Genomic DNA, 16394 nt, shown 5'->3' on the forward strand with positions numbered 1-16394 from the left:
GCATGTGCGTAACATGCAATGTTGGTATTAATATCTTACGTCGTTCAGTCATACTACAGCCATTTTTCGAATTTAGTACAATATACGCCTGCTTGCGCTATGACATCATTCGGCGTCGGTACCAGTTTTTACGGCATTAGAAAACCAACAGCTTAAAGTACTGTTCTTTTTTGTAATTCCTTGAAGTACCAAAAGTACCGGTCACTGGGGCGGTAGAAAAGTGCCTTAATAATAAGATAAACGTTAGCCAAAGGAGGTGTGTCACTCTGCTACGAGGAAATCGTGGTCTCATCAGATATTAATGTCGCAATTCTGTTCCACTTCCCATCGTGACCAAGAGAGCGTAACGATTTCTTTACAAAATTGAAATGATTGAGCGTTGCTGTTAAATTTTTACATGTACATATTTAGCAGGTTCTTTTGTCCAAAATAACGTACAAGTGCACATTACAAAAATACGGCTGTCAAGGAGTCAACTAGGCGGATGTGCAGATACGCTGAACTTCCACTGAAATCCCAGGTACAAGCGTATGCAGTACTGGAGCAGTGGTTACACAATAACAAAGCAAGTCCTAATAAGGCTTTTCAATGGACAGAAGTGCAACATTAAGAACGCTCAGGAAATGTGAAGAGGCATCAGGCTAGTGGAAGAATTTGTTCGATACAAATCAGAATCACCTTATAAAATGAGACAGTAGTAACCATGGGGAATTATTTGAACATCAAATAATGAACAGCTCAAGTATCAGAACGCAGATTAAAACTGCACCTTTGCAATGACTTTCTTATTACTGGATAGAAAGTGCCACGGCCTAACTGGCAAAATATGTGCCACTGAGTGCCAAGATCTTCTATTCATAAAACAACAACAGAAAGACTACTTTAAATGTAATACAAATTTTCAAATTATTTTTTTCATTGAGGAACGATAAATTATGTCTGAAATTTTAATAAACTAAAATTGATTTAAGAAATTTTTTTCTGTATATTTTATTAAACAAATTTATTTTTTAGCTATAGTCACTAGCAAGACAGCAATTAACCATTTAAAAAACATTTTTTTTTTTTTATTAACGTTCTCTTTTTCTAATGCGACTGCATTGTAACCTAGATTACTTCGGAAGACAACAGCACCACATGCTGGATATTCTTCATACAGCACACTCCGCAAAACACAACTTGCTTAACTTACATTCGAATGCATTTGTATTCTTTGCTTGATTAAGTTATCTAATTGCATTTTTATCTTATTATTTGCAACAAACAAAACTTGAATTATAAGTTGAATTTTTAATTCATCATTTAAAATCACTTCAACCATCACATATTAATCCAAGATATTCTGTAAAGTTTTCCTTTGATTCTTTGTAGAAATTATACGGTACACACCCTCTGCCAGACACTGAAAGGACACCTTGTACTTTCAACTGCCCGAAGGCACCTTCGTTAACAGTGATTTATGTCACTCCCTGTCAGAAAGCTTGATGATATCCGAAAATACAGTGCAAGCAAGCAGAAGTGATTGGTGAGTGGAAAACGGTGGAGTACGATTGCGTAAGAAATGACGGAGATTTCAGAGAATGTGTATACTGTACATAACCGCTTTCAGGAAATGATTCACAATACGGTTTGCTTTGAGGTTAAGTAGAACAAAGCTGCCTTTCTTGGATCAAGAGGATAATTAGCAGTATTGCTCAATGTTCAGGGTAGAGTTACCTTAATTTTTATGTAGATTTAATTTCGAATATATCAGTTCCCTAAAATAATTGTCAAGACTGTATAACAAGTACTTTTAACATAATGGTCAAGAGCCTGCAAAAAGCCTCCGCCTGGGTCACATGTGTGTGGAGTTTGCATGTCCCCCCCATGTAGTTGTGGGGTTTCCTCCGGGTACTCCGGTTTCCCCCCACAGTCCAAAAACATGCTGAGGCTAACTGGAGTTGCTAAATTGCCCGTAGGTGTGCATGTGTGAGTGACTGGTGTGTGAGTGTGCCCTGCGATGGGCTGGCCCCCCATCCTGGGTTGTTCCCTGCCTCGTGCCCATTGCTTCTGGGATAGGCTCCGGACCCCCCCATGACCCAGTAGGATAAGCGGTTTGGAAAATGGATGGATGGAAGATGAATGGATGTGTCCTGCCCTGCTCGTCTGATCCTCCCGTGTGCCACGCTCCCTCGTTTACCTCCGTGTGGATTCCCCGTGTTTACCAGCTGTTTCTGATTTGTTGTTATTAGTTCTATGTATTTACTGTAACTCTGCGTTAGGTATGTCTTCCCCAGTCCGGTCATTGAAGTCAGTCTTGTGGTTTCCTTGCGTGTTTCTATAATAAATCTCTCGTTTCCCCGCTTCCTCGCCTCCCTGCTCCTGCTTCCCCGGTCGGCGTGCACGACAGGATGGATGATGGAAGGATGGACGGACGGAGGGATAGATTGATAGATGCATAGCTGGCTATTTTAAATCTTTTGTAATATGTATATATTGTGTCACAAGAGGGCAGTAACACCATAATTTCAAAACTCTGCCATTTGCAGTAAGTGCCTAATGACTATTAATCAATAATAAAAAAAAAACACATTAAATGCCATAATCCCCAAACTGAAGGCTTGATGATGCAACTGACACATAAGCTGACTCCTCTGTGCAGAGTAAGAATTATTTCTAAATAATTATATAGGACTTTACTTGACTGCGTCACAAATAAACCAATTACTAAAAACTATTTAAAGAACTGATAAAATGGCAGAAACATAATTGCTCAGTTCAGTTTAGTATAATGTGAAAATATGAAACTAATAGTGTAAATATATATATAAATAGTGAAATGAAAAATATAATAAAAGAGCTTAAAATGAGAGGCCATTATGAGCTGCGAGTCTAATCCCAGCCTCTTTTCTGTGTGCGTGCAGTTAGCATGTTCTCTCCATATGATCTCTGGGTACTGCAGTTCAAAGACATGCAGTTTATTTAACTGGAATCTGCAAATTGCCAATAGTGTGTGTTTGATTATGTGGATGTGAGTGACCTGCGATGGGGTGGGATCCAATCCGGGGTGAACTGTAGCCCTGTGTGGTTAGAAAATGGAAGGATGTCATGTTACTTTGTTATTCTCCATATTATTCTGGTAATTATTAGCAGTTTTGATGTTTATATCAAATATTGGTGGGAATATATGAATATTTTATTGGAGTCACTGTATCACTGGAATTTATCATCAGCTACTGTCAGTTCCCTGGATAATATGAGAAGGAGAACATGTGTCCTGGACATCACTGCCTTACGTCCTTCAGATGGGCTTTGAAGTGTTTGCATTTCTATTATATTAAGGACTTTCATACACTAAGGATATATAATTTGATATTGCAAATGTAAATAGGAATAAAGTACTTATAAGGAATTCAGTATTGCAGTTTATTTCACGTAACCCCCTAATGTTTAGATATGTGCATAATCTATATTTCAGAACATGGAATCTGCAACACTTTTCCGCGGCGAATGTTGGCAGAGACTGAGACGTTCTTCTTACTTGTCCCAAACCCTGACAGTCTGGGTCCACTGAAGCCCTGTGTGACTGGGGGGCAGCTGTTTGCTAGGCCACACAGAAAGCAGCAGACATTCTGCGGGTGAGGAAAGAAAATAACGTTTTAAAATAAAGCCTCATATATTGTTGGCGAGGGGCCCAAAAAGCCATTATGCGCATTAAGGCCGTTCTCCTTGAACGGCCTATTGATTTTCTTATGACTTGCAGAACACAGTAAAAACAAAAGAAAACAATTACTTTGCAACATGGTTATACAAAATGTGATAAACCTAAAATGCTCCCCAGATAAACGGACTGAATCACGTAAATTAAGACTGATGTCATGCCATTCAGCTGCTCTTAATAGCTATAAGTGTTGATGGTCAAAGTGGTAAACACTAACCGAATTGGCTCCAAACACCACACCAGACTGGGTATGTTTGAGTATTGAATGTATTATATTTATTATGATAATAACATTTATTATTAAGATAAGATACATTTTACTGATCTCAGAGGAAATACTTGTGCATATTAAAGCTATAAAGTAAATAATTGCTCTGAAATTTGATTATGTTCAAAACAAGTGAAGAAAATAAGGAAATATTTAAATACACTGATATATTTCTGTATTGGTCTCAATTGATTTCATCCACATGAGAATTTTAGGAGATAGCTAATCTGAATAAAACCAACAACACTGATTTAAATAATAATTAGTCATTAAATAAATTATTAAAAGTAATTTATTATTAAAAGAACAACAGTAATACAATCAAGCATCATCAAACACAACTGCTGTCTTACCAAAAGACCAATTAAAACACAAATGAATGATTCTCTGATTAGCCATAGGTGGCCAGACATCTCTGGGGTAACAGGTTGTCTGGATGAATCATAGAAATCGCTCTGTTACTCTCCTTCACTTGCCAGTACAACAGTGCTCATGCATAGAAAGGGGATCTGACATCCTGTTAGCCAATGGCAGGCCAGTATTTACCAGAAACATCACTTAGGGCAGTATAGTCTTCAGTTAGCTGAGATAACTGCCGAACTTTCCTAAAAATATAAGGGATGAAAGTAAATGCAAAGTGCACAGGATGCTGCACTTGTGATCAGAAGGTTACTGGTTCAAAACCTGTGGTCAGTGAAGTGTTTAGCCCTTGAGAAAGGCCTTTAAGCCCCCCCCCCCCAACTGCTCTGGGGTGCCAGACAAATGGCCCTCCCTGTGTTCTCGCTGAAGTCTTGCTGTACAATAATAAGACAGACATTTCATTAATTACCTTATTACTATCAAATTTTTTTTTAACTATATGCTTTTCCAAACTGCGGGAGTATCGTTAAGCAAAGCATTATGAGACTAATTGCTGTTAGCTAACATGCTGCCTGTCATATATTAATGTTAGTTTATGACATTTTATGGAGTTGTTAACCCAGCTATAAAAAAAATAGTATATTATATTTCTTCATTCTTCAGGGGAAATTCTGCCAGGTTATGACAGTATAATAAAATGAATTTATGGATTGATCATGTGTATTTGTATTTAAATACATTTTATTATCTGTCCACCTAAATTTTAATTGTTTTTCCCAGTCAGGGTCACAGGGGAGACTGCCGGACAGCACTGGGGACCAAACTGAGGACTCGCTGGCTGGGATGCCACTTCAGTTACATGTGTTCCTGGGTCAGTTAAAGAGAGGTTTCTTTAACCAATCACAGTCTTTTTTGGATGACATCACCAAATTGGTCCATTTTTTTCATTGTATGATGTCACCACATTGGTCCATTTTTTTCATTGTATGATGTCACCACATTGGTCCATTTTTTCATTGTATGATGTCATCAGATTTATCAATTTTTCCATTGTATGATGTCACCACAGTAATTAAAAGCAGTTTTTTTCTGTTAAGCAGCAAGGTGCACAGATTTGTAAAGTACCCATTTTATTGTGCATGCCTTTTGGTAAGGCACATGTCATAGATACAGAACATAGTACCAAATGCTGTTTGGAACAATTATTTTATCATGATAAATGGTAAAAATAGCAATAATATGAAGAATGTTGACCTTCAGATCACAGGCACAGAGAGTTAGCCAACCAACACACCACCTCTAGCTCAATGGCAGAGTTTGAAAACGAGAAAAAGAAAAAAAACGACTAATGTGGTAACATCACACAATGAAGACTGTGACTGGTTAAAGAAGTGAAGCAAAAGCCCCTCCCATTTTGACCCAGGGACTCGTCGAACTCAGGAAAATCAGGATGTCCAACCAGGGAGACCAACACACACAGAGCAGTGGTGGGACTCAAATCCCCAAACCTTCAGTTGTGTAACTACCCACAGATCATTGGCTTACTGTCTGCAACTGGCTCCCACATAACCTCACAACATAATACATCCACCTGGCAACAACTGGCAACACAAACTGTAACCGCAGGCAAAGAGTTCATTATAACTTCATCAAAGCACAGCACTTTCCAAAAAAGCCTCTGATTTATTTAAATGTTGCATTGCATACTTCAGATTGCCTTTCTAGACAAGATGGCAGGTGAGGTTTCCTTCTGATGACCTTTCCATGCAGACCACGTTTGTGCGGGCTGTGCTGCACCAGCACAGCACTACTCCAGTGACGACGAGACCTTCCAGTGGGTCCTTTGCAGTTAGGAGGCTTTGCTTTGCCTTCCTGATTAATCCTCAGCCAGTTCTTTCAAGGATTTTTCTTGATCGTCCAGATCTTGCCTTGACTTCCATAGATCCTCTTAATCTCCATTTCTTAATGATATTTTGGGCTCGACAGAAGCATTTATCTTTAATATTCTTTCCCTGTTTTGTAGAATTGAATTTAGACTCAATGCTTCTCCTCACTGTAATTTAATGCCATTACGCTTACCTTTCTCAGACATCCATAGGCATTTCGGAATTATATGAAGAATCATTTGCTCCCTAAAAGCATTTTTCTACAATTGTAGATGCACTGTAAGAAATTCAGTTCTAGATCTTCATGTTCCGACGTCTCCTGTACTTTAATACTGTAGGTCTTTACTCTTTGTTGCGGAATATGACGAAAGCGAGTTCTGAGTAAAGGTGCCACAACCACAGCAGAAGGGAGCTTGCACTGCTGAGACAAGCAGGCATGCCGCAGTGCTTGGCATCCTACCCTGTGGCAACCACAGCCTCTCAGCGCCTCACTCACGTTCACTGAGGACTTCCTTAATTCACGCATGCATATGCATTTTCTAGAGATCTGCGGGCCATCATGTTTGCACCACAATCGTAATGCACCTGCTGCAACACTCATTAAAAATAGCCTGTCGGCTGCAAAGCTCAGAAGGAGTGTAAACAGACCAGAAAGGAGGTGCAGCTACAGGATCCTTATAATTCTGCAGGGACATTTGCTGGACGTGTACCAAGCAATGTGGAACAGCACCCCCACTCCTTCCGTCGATAGGCCCTCCCCTAAACACACAGCATGGAATCTTCAGGGAAATTCCATTAGGAATTACTGAAACACTGATACACTGCACTTTTCTGACAGCACTTAACCAGCAGCCCCTATTGGGAATCAAGCCCCTTTGTAAATACACTGGTGCTTTCGGTGTCTGGAAAGCACCTATTCCCAGTACACTCACCTTTCTGTTGCACTGCAGAGCCAGTATCTAGGTCACACTACAGACATATATTCTGCAAGAAGAAATCAGACCTTCAGTAAATGTATCCTAATACAGACTAGTTAGCATTATATGTAGATGAGAACATTTGTAAATAGCGCCGCAGGTATCGGCGTATCAGCTGACATAGTGTCCCGAGAACGACATATCAATGCCATATGTTTCCATTCAGTGAAACAAAAGCGAAAGCTCAGCGCTGAGTGACGGCTCCTTCACAGATATACTTTGTCACAGCTTTGTCAGAGCCGACACAAATCAGCACTTCTGCAGGCTTCCAGCGGCCCACATGCCAGCCAAGACTGCAGCAAATCAAACTCTTAACTCTATCATTCTTTTTTTTTGTTTAGTAAAGGCTGATTGAGGCAGGACTATTTACATCAATGATTGGTAGGTTTCAGCGCATGCAATGTCATGGCTATACTCCCAGAAATCTACCTGGTGCTGTAACCTGCACTTCGCATGGTCAATGGCCTGTGTACCTATTCAGAACTTTAAGGCTTCGTGGTCATATTGACTGTGGAAACTCAAATTACTGGGAAACTCTACCCCGCAGATAAACAAATGCTATGTCATGCAAGTGAGTTAAACGATACGGGTATGCAAATGAGGCACTGAAGCAAAGCTAGGGTTAAGGGTCTTCCACCCATGTGTATAGCTGACCATTTATATGCCTGCATATTTTGACTTTCAGGTTACGTAGCTTGGCCAAGTTAGAGCAACAGAATGCCTCCTGGGATTTGGACTATGTAACTACCAACAAGGACTCAAAGTGACTGATACATAACATTTATGCTGCCTAGTGCCTACCAACTTCAGCTGCCCCAATATCCTGTTTCGGCCTCATAGTTTGCTGAGAATATTCTTTAACTGCATTTAAGATCCATAACGATTCAGCAAATTACATACTGTAATAAAGTAATAATCAGTTGCATAAATGATATTGTATCATATCAATAATTTTTTCCCCCTCAACTAAATATTTAGAAACCATTTTCCATTTCTACTCATCTACACTATGTTTTAATGCCGTATTTTTGTTTTATTATATATTTCTTGCTGCTCTTATAATGCATTACTTGGATACAATCCAGAAAAAAATCAGTTGCATATTCTGCAAAAAATTTCCTCAAGTCAAAATGAAAGATGATGAAACACTCGATCTTGCACAGATAAAGGATAGACACAGAATTATCCATGCCCATTCTGAGAAACTAGTATATCTGCCAGGTGAATGCCCACTTTGCTGTGTTTAGAAGTTCAGACCTGTCACGACTTGAAAGGCAAAGGATTGAAGGGTAGGCATTGGAACGAAACCAAAGGGGTTTATTGAACTTAAATGAAAAGGATCTGGACACAAACTGGACCGGGAGGGATCAAAAACTGAGAGGAATGACAACCGGGAAGGGCACAGACAACAGGAAAATCCTACATCAATGACAGGACTCGGGAACACAGGACTGGGAAGCACTTATATATGGAACTAATGAGGGAGCTAAGGAGGGGTAGCTGGGAGCTATTAACGTGAGGATTAGGGACTAGAGTTGAGACTTTTTTTAGTAGGTTTATCTTTCTTAAGCATTGCAAAGCTTTGATGATAACTCCTACAGCTATGTGCCAAAATCCAACAATCCAACTGTAATGTAATGCTGCATGCAGAATGTAATGTGTTAAATTCATACCATAGCACTGATTACTTATAGTCAGGTTTGTGGATAAGCTAGTGCTAAATGATTTTCCTGCATTGTATAATTTTATTTCAAGAATCATGATTTTCAGCATTAAATTCTTTTGTTTTATCTTCCAGTTTTCAATTTGGTCGGAAGATACTGAGGTAAGCAAATACTGAAAGGCTCACATTAAAATGAAATCATTTCAACTGAATCCAATAACACAAAATCCAAGAAGAACTTGTACTCTTGCAGCCACCTGGCCTGCGATTGGAAGAATGATGATGTAGCAGTTACTTTTGGGAGGCTGCCAAGATGGACAGTACCGCTATCTCAGTCACCACACTCAGCTTGATGCAATGTTGATGTTTTATCAAGCAGATTCAATTTCACACCGCATGGGAAGATGGGCAGATGGTTTCCATACTGCGACTCATGCACCAGTTGTCCCCTTTTAACATAAAAGAGGATAAACAGGTACAGCTTATGGACTGCAATCGTTTCTCTTCATTCTTCCTTATATTGCCACAGCTCACTATACACTCACTAGAGCATGGCATGTTTTTGAACTGAATATGTAAGGGATTTTGATGAATACGACAATGTGTCAGCAATCCAATGGTTGTGGGTTTAAATGCTACGAGATGAGCCTAAATTCTTAATAAATATAGAAAAACAATCCGGGCATTTGTTACTACAAGTTGCTGCACCCAACTTAGTTTTCCCTATTTTTTAAAGGGAAGAGTATGTGTCCTTCTTTATGAAATTAATACTGAAAAAACACCCCCATATTAAAACATGCAGAAGGCCATATTGAAGAGCCAAGCATTTTTTCCAAGTCAATCAAAAACACACTGGGTGTTTACAACATGCGCTGCACTGCTGTGGAGAGCATGCACGCTCTGCTAAGCACTGGCATCTCTCAAGCCCCATTGCCCCAGATTCTCCAGAAGGCTGGAATTACTGTCCACGTGTCACAACCTACAGGCATCCATGATTATCGCCTGACAAAGGAATTCGGCTACTGGTCCCCTGACGAACTTTACAGTCATATCTATCGCTCCTTATGATTTTTGCTATGATGCTAGCAGGAATATGACCATCAGGTAGCATAGTGGCTATGGCCTTGTATAGTAAATCACACAGTCTGATGAATAACAAAAATAGCACAATGCTTTGTGTTGGCTAAGCAGCTAGTATTAAACATGTTTGTGTAGTGGCTGCTAGTTGCTGATGTCTGATCTTTGCGTGACATATAATACTGAACAATGCAAATAGACTATAGATACATTTTAATGTGTTTCAGAGAGGCACAGAGAAAAATGTAAGAATCAGTGTCATCTGCTTTATCCATACAGCTATGCTTAACTCAAAATACACAGAGCAATCAAACATAAGGATTTTCTGTCATATTTCAAGAAGAAAAATGCATAATTCTGGATGTTTTTATTACATAAAGTTCAGTTTTTGCTTCAGCGAAATCAGAATATAATAAAGATATTTTTGTATAAAAATACTGTTTAAAAAAGTTAAATGTTCCTGTGATGACCTACTGAAATTTTAATTGTGTAGTACTTTCTTCATAAATGATTGATATTCGGTCTGAAGTAAGATCCCCAGTGAGTGAAAAACATTTGGGACAGGCATAGCTGAATAAGGCATTATTTCCTGAATGATTTAAAGCGTCATCTAAAATAGGGCAAAGCACTTTCACTATGAATGTTTTAAAGCCTCTCTTGTTTCTTCATGAACAGCAATCTTCTTTTACAGTTAGGCAACCATGTTGACCACGGGCATGAAAAGTCATTTGGATTTTATTTTGTGTTTATGGTCTGCATAGTTAATTATGAACACATTGTTCATAGGAAATAACTCTTAAAAAAATCCATCCATCCATTTTCCATAACTGTCCATCCGGTGCAGGGCTGTAGCAGACCCTGAGCCTCCCCAGAAAGCACAGGGCTGGGGTGCCCTGGACTGCACGTCAGTACATCACAAGGCATACTCTCACACTCTATGAACAATTTAGAGATGCGAAATCACCCAACCACACGTTTTTGTACTATGGATGGAAAACGGACTAGCTAAAGAAAATCAGAATCAGAATCGCGACTGTGACGGAGGAGCAGAGGACAGACTCAGTGACTGCAGTGTAGAACTGGGTCAGCAGCTCCTGTGGAAGACTGTACTTCCTCAGTTGTCTCAGGAAGTCCATCCTCTGCTGGGCCTTTTTGAGGATGGAGGAGATGTTGGTCTCCCACTTCTGGTCCTGAGAAATGGTGGTACCCAGGAACTTGAAGAACTCCACAGTAGACACCGGGCTGTCTGATATGGTGAGGGGGAGCAGTGATGACGGACGTCTCCTGAAGTCCGCTGTCATCTCTACAGTCTTGTGCGTGTTCAGCTCCAGGTTGTGCTGACTGCACCAGAGTACCAGCCGCTCAACTTCCTGCTGGTATGCAGACTCTTCACCATCCTGAATGAGTCCAATGATGGTGTCGTCTGCAAACTTCAGTTTTACCGCTAAGTTCCTGGAGGTGCAGTCATTGGTGTAGAGGGAGAAGTGCAGTGGAGAGAGGATACATCCTAGAAGGGCACTAATACTGAGGGACCGTGTTTTAGAAGTGACCCCCCCCAGCCTTACTTGCTGCTTCCTGTCTGTCAGGAAGCTGGTGATCCACTGGCAGGTAACTGGTGACACGTTGAGCTGGGAGAGTTTGGAGGAGAGGAGATTAGGCACAATGGTGTTGAAAGCCGAACTAAAGTCCAGAAACAGGATCCTGGCATAAGTTCCTGGACGGTCGAAATGTTGCAGGATATAATGCAGCCCCATATTCACTGCATCATCCACTCACCTGTTTGCCCGGTAAGCAAACTGCAGGGGGTCCAGCTGGTGTCCTGTAATGTCCTTCAGATGGGCTAAAACCAGACGTTCAAAGGATTTCATGACCACACACGTCAAGGCGACAGGTCTGTAGTCATTCAGTCCTGTGATGGTGGGTTTCTTGGGGACCGGGATAATGGTGGAGCGTTTGAAGCAGGAGGGAACTTCACACAGCTCCAGGGATCTATTGACGATGTGGCTGAAGATGGGATCCAGCTGATCAGCACAGGTTTTGAGGCAGGAAAACAAAAAGCAGAGAATAAATGCATACAGACCTGGGAATGGAAACCAGTGCTAACCAGTGCCAACAAAAATGTTATTAAAACATGACAACATACTGTAGGTGAAATATATGATTATATGCATGTTACTATATAAAATGCACATTTAATGCAGTGTGTCTAAAGCAATGGACATCAATGTGTCAAGCACAAGGTATTGAGCAAAGCAGTAGAAACTGGATTATGATTACCAACACCCTTTGGAGAACTAGCTCTCAATGTAAAAAAGATTGGAAATCCCTGGTGTAAAGCACAAGACACTTCATAGATGTTAACACTCACAATTTAACCAATTCTATTAAAAAAATGTAAAAAAAACTGCACTCATTATCAAAATAATGATATTAACATCACCAGAGCATTATGACTACAGATTGCTGCTATAAACATTTGTAAAAGAATGGGTCGTCCTCAGGAGCTCAGTGAATTCAAGCGTGGTACTGTGATAGGATGCCAACTGTGCAATAAGTCCATTTGTGAAATTTCTTTACTACTAAATATTCCACACTCAACTGTTAGTCGTATTAAAACAAAGTTATACTGATGTGGAGGAACTTGACCGGCCTGCACAGAGCCTTGACCTCAGCCCGAAAGAACTCCTTTGGGATGAATTAGAGCAAAGACTGCGAGCCAGGCCTTCTCATCCAACATTAGTGCCAGACCTCACAAATACTCTCCTGGAAGAATGGCCAAAAATTCCCATAAACACACTCCTAAACCATGTGGACAGCCTTCCCAGAAGAGTTGAAGCTGTTATAGCTGCAAAGGGTGGGCCAACTCCATATTAAAGCCTATGTTCTAAGAATGAGATGTCATTAAAGTTCACGTGTGTGTAAAGGTACATGTTCCAATACTTTTGGCAATATAGTGTATATTACAGATGCAGCATACCTACTATATATACCCCATTCTATTCTATTAGATCTACAAAATAATCATTAGTGATTGGCAAGATGGAAAGATGTTCAAGATGAGTACGATAGGATAATTTGTTATTAGATGTCATCCATTGCAGGTTGGATGACAAAACATCTGGAGCAGTGTTGGCCTAATGATTAGGGAAACACACTTATAATTGAAAGATTGTTGGTTTGAATCCCTGACCAGCAAGGTACCAACCCCAAGCACTCTTCCCCAGGTGCTGAATTAACTGTCCCCTGCTATGGCTTGATGTCACAGATGGGTTAAACGCAGAGTACACACTTTGTTGTGGTGTGTCAACAATAATCACTGATCACCAAATACTCTCTAAAGGACCATTAATGGTACAGCTGCCAGGAGTACAGAAGGTGGCCTTACAAATATGCTATGAAAGTGGAGCCCAACCCGAACCCTCTTGCCAGCAGAAAGGAAGGAGAAGCTCAATAGATGGGTGCAGATCATGGAATGTGGGGGTAATGGCTTCCTGCTGTATACTGTACTCTCACTTTAACACAGACTGCCATCCAAGGACATGTTATGTTTGTGAAGACCAGTGTCCAAGAGGGACACATTGTGTTTTTCTGCCCAAACTGTTTTGTTCCTCTTGATTTATTTTTTGTTTGGAATCAGTGAAGGATCCCATGAATATACCATTACAGAAGGACCACTGTAGACGAGACATCTGTGAAGGACCACTGCAATCTGTACTCACTACCTATAAGAGGGATTAGTTGTGCATTATTGGCATCACTCACTAACAGACAGCACCTACAGTGAGGTATGGAGGTAAGGAGCGTGCACTGATTACAGCACATTGCTGAACCCACCACACGACAAACCAGCTCAGGGGTGAGACCTGAGTGCAGCCATACCTCAGCACCACACCACCAAGTCTGGATGGAACAGTGTTTTTTCCACTACTACAGTGCCAATCCTGCCACCAACCCCCAAATTTTCCCTGTAAGTTAGAGGATCTCCTTACAGGACTGGATGTAGGTTAACATCATACCGAAGATGAAGTAATTGCAGGTTAAGGGCCTTGCTCAAGGGCCCAATGGAGTACAATTTCTACAGCCATTCACAGGATTCAAACCAGCAACCTTCCAATTGCTGGTACAGATCCCTTTCCTCAGAGCCACCACTCCACACCCACACCATTACCAAACAAAACAGGGATACCTCTGATAATATGGTACAGCAGGAAAATATCATTGCATCAGATGGATCCTTTAACTTGCCCAACAGGCTGACCTGCAGTTGTATGGACCTCATGCTTCTCTTTACGTCTCTAACAGAACCCCTAGGTCAAAGGTCACTTTCATGGCTTCTGAAATCAACTGTTCATAGTAGTTTCTCATAATCAACCGAAATTATTTGTATGGCGAATATGTATCCTTATATGTGAAATGTAAGCAACAGCTCATTACATTAGAAACAAATATACAAAATTAAGAATATGGTATACTTACTCACAAAGGAGTACGTTACAAATACAGTACTTTCATGGAAGAAATTAAAATGAAACATTTAAAATTATTCTCTATACACAGTACACTACGTACTTTATATATTTTGCCAATGCTACAGTGTATTACATAAGCACTGCGTTTTTTCCTCAGTACACTTATAACTACTTCATTTTAAGTAGAGAAAACTGAACATGACTGCTCAATACAGGTATATTTTTGGCAATGATATGACTTCTAACTGCGCTACTGCTGATCCTTTTACCCTGAATAGAGATGCATTCAGCAACGCCTCAATTCATCTAGTAGCTGTGGTGCAATAAGAATAAAGCGTTATTCTCGTTAAAAGTGTATCTCTCAAGCAATACAAATAACTATGAAGGAAAACAACTGCAGCTGAGTATTTTTTTCTTGTTTTAGCAGAGTAGGCCGATAATCTCCGGCTGGGGGTTAATGACAAAGCCATCATTTGGCCTTTGTTTGGTGCAGGTCTGTCATTTTTACTCAAGTCCTCACCGGGAGGATAAAGTGCACCAGGCAGCCAGAGGCACATCACAGGCAGGGAGCCTGGTTCACGAATATTTCATTTAGGAAAAAGTGAGAATCGTGACTGCATGATATCATTAGCATGGGGCCTTGAGCAAACCATTCAGATCATAGACCTAATGCATTAATCAGATTCATAACTAGAAACGCAATTGGTTCTCAGGGGGAAACTGGCAGTGGGGATGCTGCGAGTAATGATGATGTGCAATCTTGTTTAGAAGTGGGGTGTTCCAGGACAGTTCAATTTAAATCATGATAGAGAAAAATTCTGAATATAATGGAAAAAATAAAATCATCGCATCTCTCTATGGTATTTTTTCCCCCCAAGTTATTTATTTTTTTCATTAGTTTATTAATTTAATAATTCATTCACTGTATATTTCTTATTGTTATTTTGTCATGTGACTACTTAAAAAAATGCAGCATGATTTTCTGTATCTGCAGTCACTCGAGGTATTTTTAGTATTGTCACAAAGTGTGAGCTTCCTTAGCCCAAAGCTAGGGCAGTCTGTCAGTGTCAAGTACAATAGCTAACTCAAACATGCCAGCTACTCACCCGTGCCTTGTCCTTCAAGAACTATACAATAAATCCCAGTCTTGTGATCACTGTTTGGCATGAAACTGCAGTTGTATAACCTTGCTTACCCACAATGCCTTGTTTCTTGTACACCCATACTCCATTACTGGTGGCTCACTTCATGTTGCATTATTCCTCTTTTCACCCTCACTTTGTGTTCATTGGCTGGCTCATCTGCTCTGTTAACACCATATATACAAGCAGACTGTATGCTTGTGCTTGTCATCGACCCCCACATTTCTTTTTCACCCATACACTTACTCTTACGCTTATTCCATCACTATCTGATCCTCCAATCCAGAGTTTAACTCATCTAATTATGCTCATGTCCTGACTTTTTAAAGACTACATCGTATCACTCATAAGTTCTTAAAATGCCCATGACAAATGTTTCTCCTGTGCTTATCACACAAATCGCACTGGATAATATTTACCTTAAAAGACATTGTTCCCTTGTGGTATAATAGTCTGTTTTACAGTATTCTAATCTAGTTCAAATGGTAACTGTCATATTGTAACCTTATTATTATTATATTTATCATAATTATTATAATTATTATTTTTATTGTTATTATTATTATTATTATCATTGTGTACCCTGTGAAAGATCTTTGGAGCATTATGCATTTTTAATGCAATTGCACTGCATGTTATATCAGCAGAGATTACGAATTCCCGGCTTTTTCAAGGAAGAATTATCAAGGCAGCTCTGCAGGAACTGATAGCACTGCAGCCATCACTGAGCCTGCACATTTTCAATAGGAGATGGTTGTTTCAGCACAGGTGAGATTCACTGCCCTGCAGGAGACACCATGCCTTTAAAGGCAATCAGAAAGCGTAGGAACTAGTTAAACCAAGGTAGTATAA

At 40.1% G+C, this 16394-nt stretch overlaps 1 long non-coding RNA gene across 1 annotated transcript; it reads left to right on the forward strand.

Moving 5' to 3' along the window:
• The first annotated feature begins 1397 nt into the window (after positions 1 to 1397).
• LOC125745920 (uncharacterized) lies at positions 1398 to 5386 on the forward strand. Its single transcript, XR_007398808.1, has 3 exons — positions 1398 to 1525; positions 3458 to 3617; positions 5109 to 5386. It is a non-coding gene; the product is annotated as an uncharacterized LOC125745920 (long non-coding RNA).
• The last annotated feature ends 11008 nt before the right edge of the window (positions 5387 to 16394 follow it).

This window comes from Brienomyrus brachyistius, chromosome 7 (assembly GCF_023856365.1).
Source record: "Brienomyrus brachyistius isolate T26 chromosome 7, BBRACH_0.4, whole genome shotgun sequence".
NCBI lineage: Eukaryota > Metazoa > Chordata > Actinopteri > Osteoglossiformes > Mormyridae > Brienomyrus > Brienomyrus brachyistius.